This window comes from Rattus norvegicus, chromosome 7 (genome assembly GCF_036323735.1).
Source record: "Rattus norvegicus strain BN/NHsdMcwi chromosome 7, GRCr8, whole genome shotgun sequence".
NCBI lineage: Eukaryota > Metazoa > Chordata > Mammalia > Rodentia > Muridae > Rattus > Rattus norvegicus.
In genome coordinates, this window is record NC_086025.1 from 90,736,017 (window position 1) to 90,744,709 (window position 8,693).

The 8,693-nt window shown below is 39.9% G+C and overlaps 1 long non-coding RNA gene across 1 annotated transcript; it reads left to right on the forward strand.

Moving 5' to 3' along the window:
• Window positions 1-3,708: 3,708 nt before the first annotated feature.
• On the forward strand, window positions 3,709-7,824 carry LOC134479731 (uncharacterized). The gene is made up of 2 exons (XR_010053399.1): window positions 3,709-3,900; window positions 7,553-7,824. It is a non-coding gene; the product is annotated as an uncharacterized LOC134479731 (long non-coding RNA).
• The last annotated feature ends 869 nt before the right edge of the window (window positions 7,825-8,693 follow it).

Genomic DNA, 8,693 nt, shown 5'->3' on the forward strand with positions numbered 1-8,693 from the left:
ATCGCTGTAGCATTGAAATCAACAGAGATCCTGGATATAGTAGGGCCTTCAACCCAAATATGGCCCTCAATGGCAGCACAGTCCAGCACATCATCATTACCTCAGGGGCCAGCCCTGGCCATTCAGATTAATATGGCCCCATCAGCAGCACAGGCGATGGACACTGACATGGCTTCAGGTAATAGCACAGACTTTGGAAGCATGGCAGGCCTTTGGCAGTAACTCAGATCACGGATGTTAACAAAGACCCAGGCTGTGTTTAGCCCTATGCAGCAGCAAGGACCAGGACATCTCCATGATCCTGGGTAGCAGTGAAGGCCGCTTGCACCAATATGACCCCAGCATCAGCATGACCTACAGACATTAAAGTGGCTTCAGGCTGCAGTGCAGAACTCAGATGCCTGCATGGTCTTTGGTGGTAACATGTACCACAGATATGATCCCAGTCCCCAGCAGGCATGACCTGGTGATATGGCAGTGTTACAGGCCTAGTTGGCTCACCCAGCTGCTGACTCTTCTTGGATTTCCTGTATATTTTGGGCCAGTAGCTTTTTCCATTTTACATTATCTGTGACAATTGTGTCGATGATTTCTATGGAATCTTCTGCTCCTGAGATTCTCTCTTCTATTTCTTGTATTCTGTTGGTGATGCTTGTATCTATGGCTCCTTGTCTCTTCCTTTGGTTTTCTATATCCAGGGTTGTCTCCCTTTGTGCTTTCTTTATTGTTTCTATTTCCATTTTCAATTCCTTCACCTGTTTGATTGTGTTTTCCTGTAATTCTTTCAGGGATTTTTGTGTTTCCTCTCTAAGGGCTTCTACTTGTTCACTTCTGTTTTCCTGCATTTCTCTAAGAGAGTACTTTATGTCTTTCTTGAAGTCCTCCATCATGATGAAATGTGATTTTAAATCTAGATCTCACTTTTCTGGTGTGTTTGGATATTCAGTGTTTGCTTTGGTGGGAGAATTGGGCTCCAAAGATACCATGTAGTCTTGGTTTCTGTTGCTTGGGTTCTTGTGCTTGCCTCTCGCCATCAGGTTGTCTCTGGTGTTAATGTTGTTCTGCTATTTCTGACAGTGGCTTGACCGTCCTATAGGCCTGTGTGGCAGGAGTGTTGTAGACCTGTTTTCCTGTTTTCTCTCAGCCAGTTAAGCAGAACAGTGTTCTGCTTTCAGGCATGTAGTCGTTCCTGTCCACTGGCTTTCAGCTGTTCCTATGGGCGTGTGTCCTGAGTCCATGAGGCAGGTCACTTGGAGCAGAAAAGTTGGTCTTACCTCTGGTCTCGGGCATGAAGTCGCTCCTCGGGGCTAGGTTTCAGCTCTCCATGAGGGCAGCAACCAGAAGGGCATGCCCCTCCTTCTCCAGGGTCCCTGTGCATAGGAGGCCCAGATGGTGCTAGGCATTTTCCTCCAGATTCAGAAATGTGGGCAGAGAGTAGTCTCCTCTGGTTTCCCAGGTGTGTCTGTCCCTCTGAATGTCTAGCTCTCCCTCCTACAGGATTTGGGTGCAGAGAGCTGTTTGACCTGGTCCCATCAGGTCCAAGTGCAGTCTGGACTGCAGGGCTCCTGCAGCTTGACTGCCCCTATCTTCCTGTTCCCAGAGGCCCTATACAGATTCCTCTTGAGCCAGGGATGTGGGCGAAGGTGGGCAGTACTGGAGGTCTCCCCTGCCCTGAAGTCTCAGGAGTTCCCACACATCTGGGAGATGAGCGCTCTCTCTCTCTCTCTCTCTCTCTCTCTCTCTCTCTCTCTCTCTCTCTCTCTCTCTCTCTCCGCCCCCCCACAGGGTTTGGGAGCAGGTAGCTGTGGGCCGGGATCAGTGAGATTCCAAAGTCTTTGTTTTTAACAGCTGAGTAGTATTCCACTGTGTAAATGGTCTGAAATTTTTAAAACACTGAAGGAACTTAAGAAGTCACTGGGAAATGGGCCCACAATTGACATTCAAATATTAGCTATATTATGTATGCATGTACATTAAATAATATAGTATACATATATATGTATTATATATAACCAAACGCAATGTACAGATGCAATGTGATGATCATCAAAATTCTAATAGCATTCTTTAAATAAATATAGAAAACAACCTTAAAATTCAGGGAAAAAACACAAAAGACAAAAACCACTTGAAAAGTAGAGATAATTCTAAATAAAAAGAAGAGTGTAGGAGACATCAACAAATCAGACTTCCATTTATACTACAAATCTATAGTGACAAAAACAGTATTGTCACAAAAACTGACATGTAGATCAGTGGAGGAGGAGCCATAAATCAACCTGTATGGTTCTAGCTACTTGACTGGAAAATGATGCCACAAACAAGCATTGGAGGAAATACAGCCTTTTCAACAATTGTGGCTGGAAGAACTGGATATTCACATGTAGAAGAACAAAACTTTATCTTTTTCTCACATTGAACAATATTTAATTCAAACCAAAATCAAAGGCTTTCATGTAAAATGCAGAACTCTGAAAGGGTTAGAGGGAAACATGTGGAAAAGACTTCTACACTGTAGCTAAGGACTTTCTGGAGAGGACTCCAAAAGGGTAAGAAAGAAATCAAAAAAATTAACAAATATAATTGAATGAAATTAAGCAAAAAGATATCTCACAAAAATCAGAAAAAAAAAAACATGAGCTGTAGGATATGATGTGTGTGCTATGTCCTTTGTGGCATAGGTTTTATTTGTAGAATACATAAAGAAGTAAAAATTACTGAATATCAGAGAAGATTGCAATCAAGGAATACATTAACAAAAAGGTCAGTTCGCAAAAGGTTAAGCACTAAAGAACAATGAACATATTTAAAATTGTTCATCATCCTTAACTATCAGGAAAACACAAATTAAAACCACCTTAGTCAGAATTGCCATCTCTCCAAAAACTAATAACAACAAGTGCTGGCTATGACACAGAGGAATGAAGTCCTACACACTATTAATGACTATAAATTAATCTAGATACTATATAAAATGGAAAGAAATAACAAAAGAGAAAAGAGGAAAGAAAGAGAGGAGGGTAAAATAAGGAAGATATGTAAATCAGATGAGAGAAAAGTCACAAAGGAAAGAAACAGGACAGGACACATGTGGGATAACATTTTCTGGATCTAGACATAAATGCATCACCAAAGTGAATTCCAGAAACTCAATGACATTATCAACGATGCTAAAGAACACAGCTTCTAAATCATTAGGTTCCCAAACTGATACTCTCTAAATCTGAAATTTACTTCTTCTTCCTGTAAACAAAAATTCAAATGCAGCTTAACTAATGTGTCTTAAATAATGAAACTAAGAAAGAACACTTCATGTGAGCATTCTCGCACCAGAATCCACCAGAGCAGAGGAACTTTTGATCAATGCAAATTATTTCCTATTACGCGTACCTTGATAAGACTTGTCAGCAAGACTGATTCCACAGTCTGTTATTGGCAGTTAGCTCTGGCAAATGGCAAGTTTTCTTTTCCCCAGTAGCCTGATGCTATTCACACTTTTCTGTCTTAAAAAGTTAAAGATGAAATTGATCTTTATAACCAACATACTATTTCAAATTTTTACAACTAAGCTGTACAAATTAAGAATTGAAGTGTGTAACTATGCACAATTATGAAACTGAGAACCTTAAAAAGACATTTAATTGTTGAATAAGAATAGCAGTTAGTTTGGTGAAAATTCTAGAATGATCATTGTCACATTTAGTTCACATGCAAGATTAACCTGCCTGATACTGGAAGGTTATCCTGAGATATGAGGAATTCACCAGACAGCCAAAGGGTTGTAATTTAGTCTATATATCTGAGGGCAACTTGAAATATCACCAGGAACATTTCATCATGAAAATTCTGACATTTCTAGTAATGTGGAACCCCATGGAAAACCTCTGTGAAGCTTATATAGTAAGTGTAATAATCACATCAAAATTGACCTAGTTCATTTTATAACAAGTAGGACATGATATACATTTTAAACAGATTTTATTATATGAAATGAATACCCTCTCACTGATATAAAGGTTTATTCCTCATATTATAGTCTATGTATCCTTACAAGATAACCATCTGATAGCAGATAGGAACAGTTATAATTGATCACAGGATGATTCCATTCAACTTTGACCTTTCATTCAGACATTTCTACACTTGATCTTAGCCAAAAGGCCGAGAAGACGTAACTGAAAGTGAGTCGTAGGAACTAGAATTGTCAGGTTCCTTTTTTTAAGCTTCAGAAACAGCTTGTGTGTGTTGGGCATAAGGGGGAAACAGCTTGTAACTCAAGCTAATGAAACAACCCTGTGAAATGAGGACTCCCTGACATCTGTTGGACACTTTGGTGATATATAAAAAATAACTAAGGAAAAACTTAACTTAAAAGTTTCTACCTTATAGTTGTGTTTTATAAGAACCAGGGGAAAGCTGGTTGGGAACTTTTAAAGCATGTGCCCATTTTCCTCTGTGGTTGTATAGCCATGACAGCCTAAGACATCCTATAGAATTATTAACATAATTTGGTTGTTGCTATAGAGGGATGCTGACCCTGAGAACAAGTTTTCATAGTTCTTTCTAGCTAATTAGTGGATTTAGTAACAAGTATTTTTAAATGTTCTAATATGTTCCCACGGATAGCAAAAAAAGCCCTAGGGTGGTAAAGAAAAGTATCTAGTCTTATAGATTATAAGCCTATGTATTCTTATAACTGTCTGATAGCAGTGGGCATGGTTATAATTGGTCGTAGGATGATTCTGTTAGTGAAGAGAAAGTTAAAGAGGTGATACAATAAAGTCTTTAATAGAGAAAGATTACAGCCCACAGACACAACCCTGACTGAAAGTCACTACTGAAGTGTGAGCAGTGAATCTTCATTATTAATCATTTGTAATTTTAGAAAACTGTCATGAAAGTCTATTCTTGGTGTTGGGGATTTAGCTCAGTGGTAGAGCGCTTGCCTAGCAAGCACAAGGCCCTGGGTTCAGTCCCCAGTTCCGGAAAAAAAAAAGAAAAAGAAAAAAAAAGTTGCTCTTTGGGGCTGGAGAGATGGCTCAGTGGTTAAGAGCACCGACTGCTCTTCCAAAGGTCCTGAGTTCAAATCCCAGCAACCACATGGTGGCTTACAACCATCTGTAATGAGATCTGATGCCCTTTTCTGGTGTGTCTGAAGATAGCTACAATGTATATAATAAATAAGGATGTTTTTAAAAAAAGAAAGTCTATTCTTTTTAAATCATTTTATTTGCTTACATTTCAAATGATTTCCCACTTCCGGGTTTTTCCTCCACAAACCCCACATCCCATCAACCCTCTTTCCCCCCTCCCCTTTGCCTCCATGAGGGTGCTTCTCCACCCACTGACCCACTCCTCAGCACTCTAGCATCTCCCTAGGCTGGGGCAACAAGCCTCCACAGGACCAAGGGTCTCCCCTCCCATCAATATCAGATAAGGCTATCCTCTGCTAAATATGTATCTAGAACCGTGGGTCCTTAATCTCAAACAAATTACATTGATTTAATAGCATTAAAAGGTATGATCATAGTGGTAGGGATTTGAGCCATACTAATACAAATGTTTGCAGATTATTTCAAACAGGGAGCTATTTATTTCCCTCTTGGAGACAGGCAGAGAGTGTGTGTGGGGAGAGAGAGAGAGAGAGAGAGAGAGAGAGAGAGAGAGAGAGAGAGAGAGAGAGAGAGAGAGAGAGAGAGAGAGAGAGAGAGAATGAGAATAGTGTGACTTGGTTTGAATCCCAACTTTGGCACCAGATAAGAGGTGGCCTCCTGAAACACACCTGACACAGCTGGACCTAACTCACTTGTAAAATAGTGGGAAATACACTAAATGTTATTCACGTTTGCACTGTTGTGGCAAAATACCCTAAACACCTTGGCAAGACAGAGCTCTCTTTTGGCTTATGGATTTGGAGGTTTCAGTCTGTTGTTGCCTGTTGTATCTGGACTAGAATGAATGCAGAAGAAATGTTTCATCTCATAGTAGCCTGAAAACAGACAGACAGTAGGAAGGGGTCAAGGCTTTAGTATCTACCTAGGAAACAGGCCACATGACCTCACTCCTTCCTGCTATGACTAACCTATTAAAGGTCACACTGCCAACCACTGGAGCCACAGGTTTGTTGTCATATATTTGTTTAAGCATATAGCTAACTGTCAGAACTATAATATTCTACTCCTGCCTCCCAAAAGCTCATGAGCATTTTATATTTTTGGTTGTGAGCCTAGCCTTTAATGGCTGAGCCATCTCTCCAGCCCGCTCATGAGCATTTTAATACACACTTCGTTTACTCCATTTCCATAAGTGCCCACAGTCTCAACTGGTCAAGCATTGCTCAAATATTCATGTCAAAAGTCATTGCAGAGACCATAGAAAATAACTCACTTTGAGTTCTATAAAAACAAAAAAAGAGAATTACATACTTCCCATACACAAAGTCACAGGGTAAGCATCCCCATTCCAGAATAAATGGTAGCAACATAAAAAGAAGTAATTTGGCCAAAATAATACCAAAACTCTCTGGACAAATACTAAGCTCTGTAGCCCCACAGTTGTCATCCGGGGCCCATGGTAGCTTACATTTTTAAAGGCCTGTATAAACCTGCTGTGTGGCATTGCTAGCTACAGCCCATGTGGCCACTCTGCTTGACCTGCTCTCCACATTACTTATGACCTCATTTAACTTGTATTACACACTCCACCTTGTAGAGGAGTAATTCCACTTGGAATTACCCACAAAACTTCAAGCATTGCCCTCTCAGGAGCTGTCTTCTGGGACTCAAATCCTGCCACACTTTGCCTAGATGTCCAGGCTTTCCTCTAAAAATTAGGTGGATGCCACCATGAAACTATAATTCAAACAATGATGCTTACTACAACTGCAAAATGCACATAGCACCAAGATCAGCTGAAAGCCTAATGCAAAAAAGTATTTGATGACAGAAACAGAATTAAAGTAAAGTACCCTGGGACTTTTATTATCTATGTTTGGAGTTTTCAGTGTATTGATCCAATAAACAGTTGCTGGACAGGGCAATATATTTGAAGCATCATTAAATATATTTGCTATGACAAAGATAGCCATGAAGTTCTCATTAGGTTAATTTCATAGAGATGTCTTCCTATCTTTAGGACCCCACATTTCATTAAAAAATATATATATATTCTAGGAAACATTTCATCATAAACTCTCTCTCCATCCCCTAAGACACAAATCTCCCAGCAATCTACCACTTGGATAATGCAAGAATGGTTTGCTCAAAGACTTGGTATTTGCCCTTTTGAAATGTAAGCATCAAAAATGATGGTGACCCTAGCTTTAAGCTTCTGTGGAAGGACAGGAAGCAGACTTCAATAAGCAACAACCAACCACGGCAGATGACATAATTGTACTGAGTAACCACCTGCCTGACATCATCAAGTAATTTTCAAATAATTCACTCCAGTATCAGTTTGGTTTAGCAGTTTAGCAGTTTCAGTTTAGCAGAATACAATTTCTCTCACTTTTTCAATAACCTTAAATGAACTCTTTGATGATTATCTTTTCCAGTGTAAGTTCCACTTGACAATCAAATCGGAGCCTGGATGAGGAATAACTAGGTCATTGGAGAATGGAAAGGAAGGATGTAAACTCCAGGTGAGAAGCTAATGAACAAACACTCTTGTAAGCCGCTGGTGAGTGAAATGGACTCATCAAACAGAACTGAGCAACCATTCCAAGTGCATGTTTTCTGGAACTCTGAGCAGTGCATGGGAGTGGCCTGCTTGGAAAATGGCTTGAGAGGATTTATGGGCTATGAAACAACTGACACTATTATGAAAGTTTCTGTAATTCTTCTGCTTCGTTTTTCAGTTCTGGCTTGAGTTTAATATTTATGCTAGTTTTAAAAACAGAATCTGTAATGGAAGGCAGGATCAGCAAACATCCATGAAATTTGTTAATTAAACTCGGGTTTCTTCAGGGCCTCCTCTACGGAACAGATGCAGGTGACCTCACCTTAACAGTGAGGATCATGTGATCTGTGGCCAGACAATCTGGCATCAGGTCAGAGCTCTTTCAGCAGTGTGACAATGACCTGGTCGGTCATGACTCCGTTTCCTCATCTATAAAACAGATGCTTGTGATTTTTCTTGGTTGACATGAAGACTAAGTAAATGAAAGGAGACCATTTATAACAATGCCTGGATCACATTAATTACTTTGAAATTTATTAAGACCAAACATAAATCATATTTATGGCTCACTTATGCTTATGTTAAGCCAACGAACAAATAAACAAAAAGGACACCATTAGCGAAAGTGGGATCTTGAGAGAAACTGTTACTGTAAGGACCATATTTTTTAATTTTTGTGTTTCTCTTGAGTAATCTCATTTATAGTAGGACTCTCTAACTCTGCTTTCAATGCAGATGTATGGATGCCATGAGTTTCAGCATTAAAATTCAACCTCAACATACCACAGAGATTCCCTCAGCTCACCTAAATCCACACATGTCCATTGTTTGGCTGCTTAGAGTTAATTAAGAGAGATCCTGCATCACCATCTGGCCTCTTCACGATCTAGGCAATGTGCTTTGTCTTCATTGCCTTTACTGCTTCCCTCATTTCTCAGTAGAAAGAAAGGAGAGAGCATCAGAACAAGGGAATGGGAAGAAAGAAGTGTGACAAGCATGAACACGAGCAGACCAGC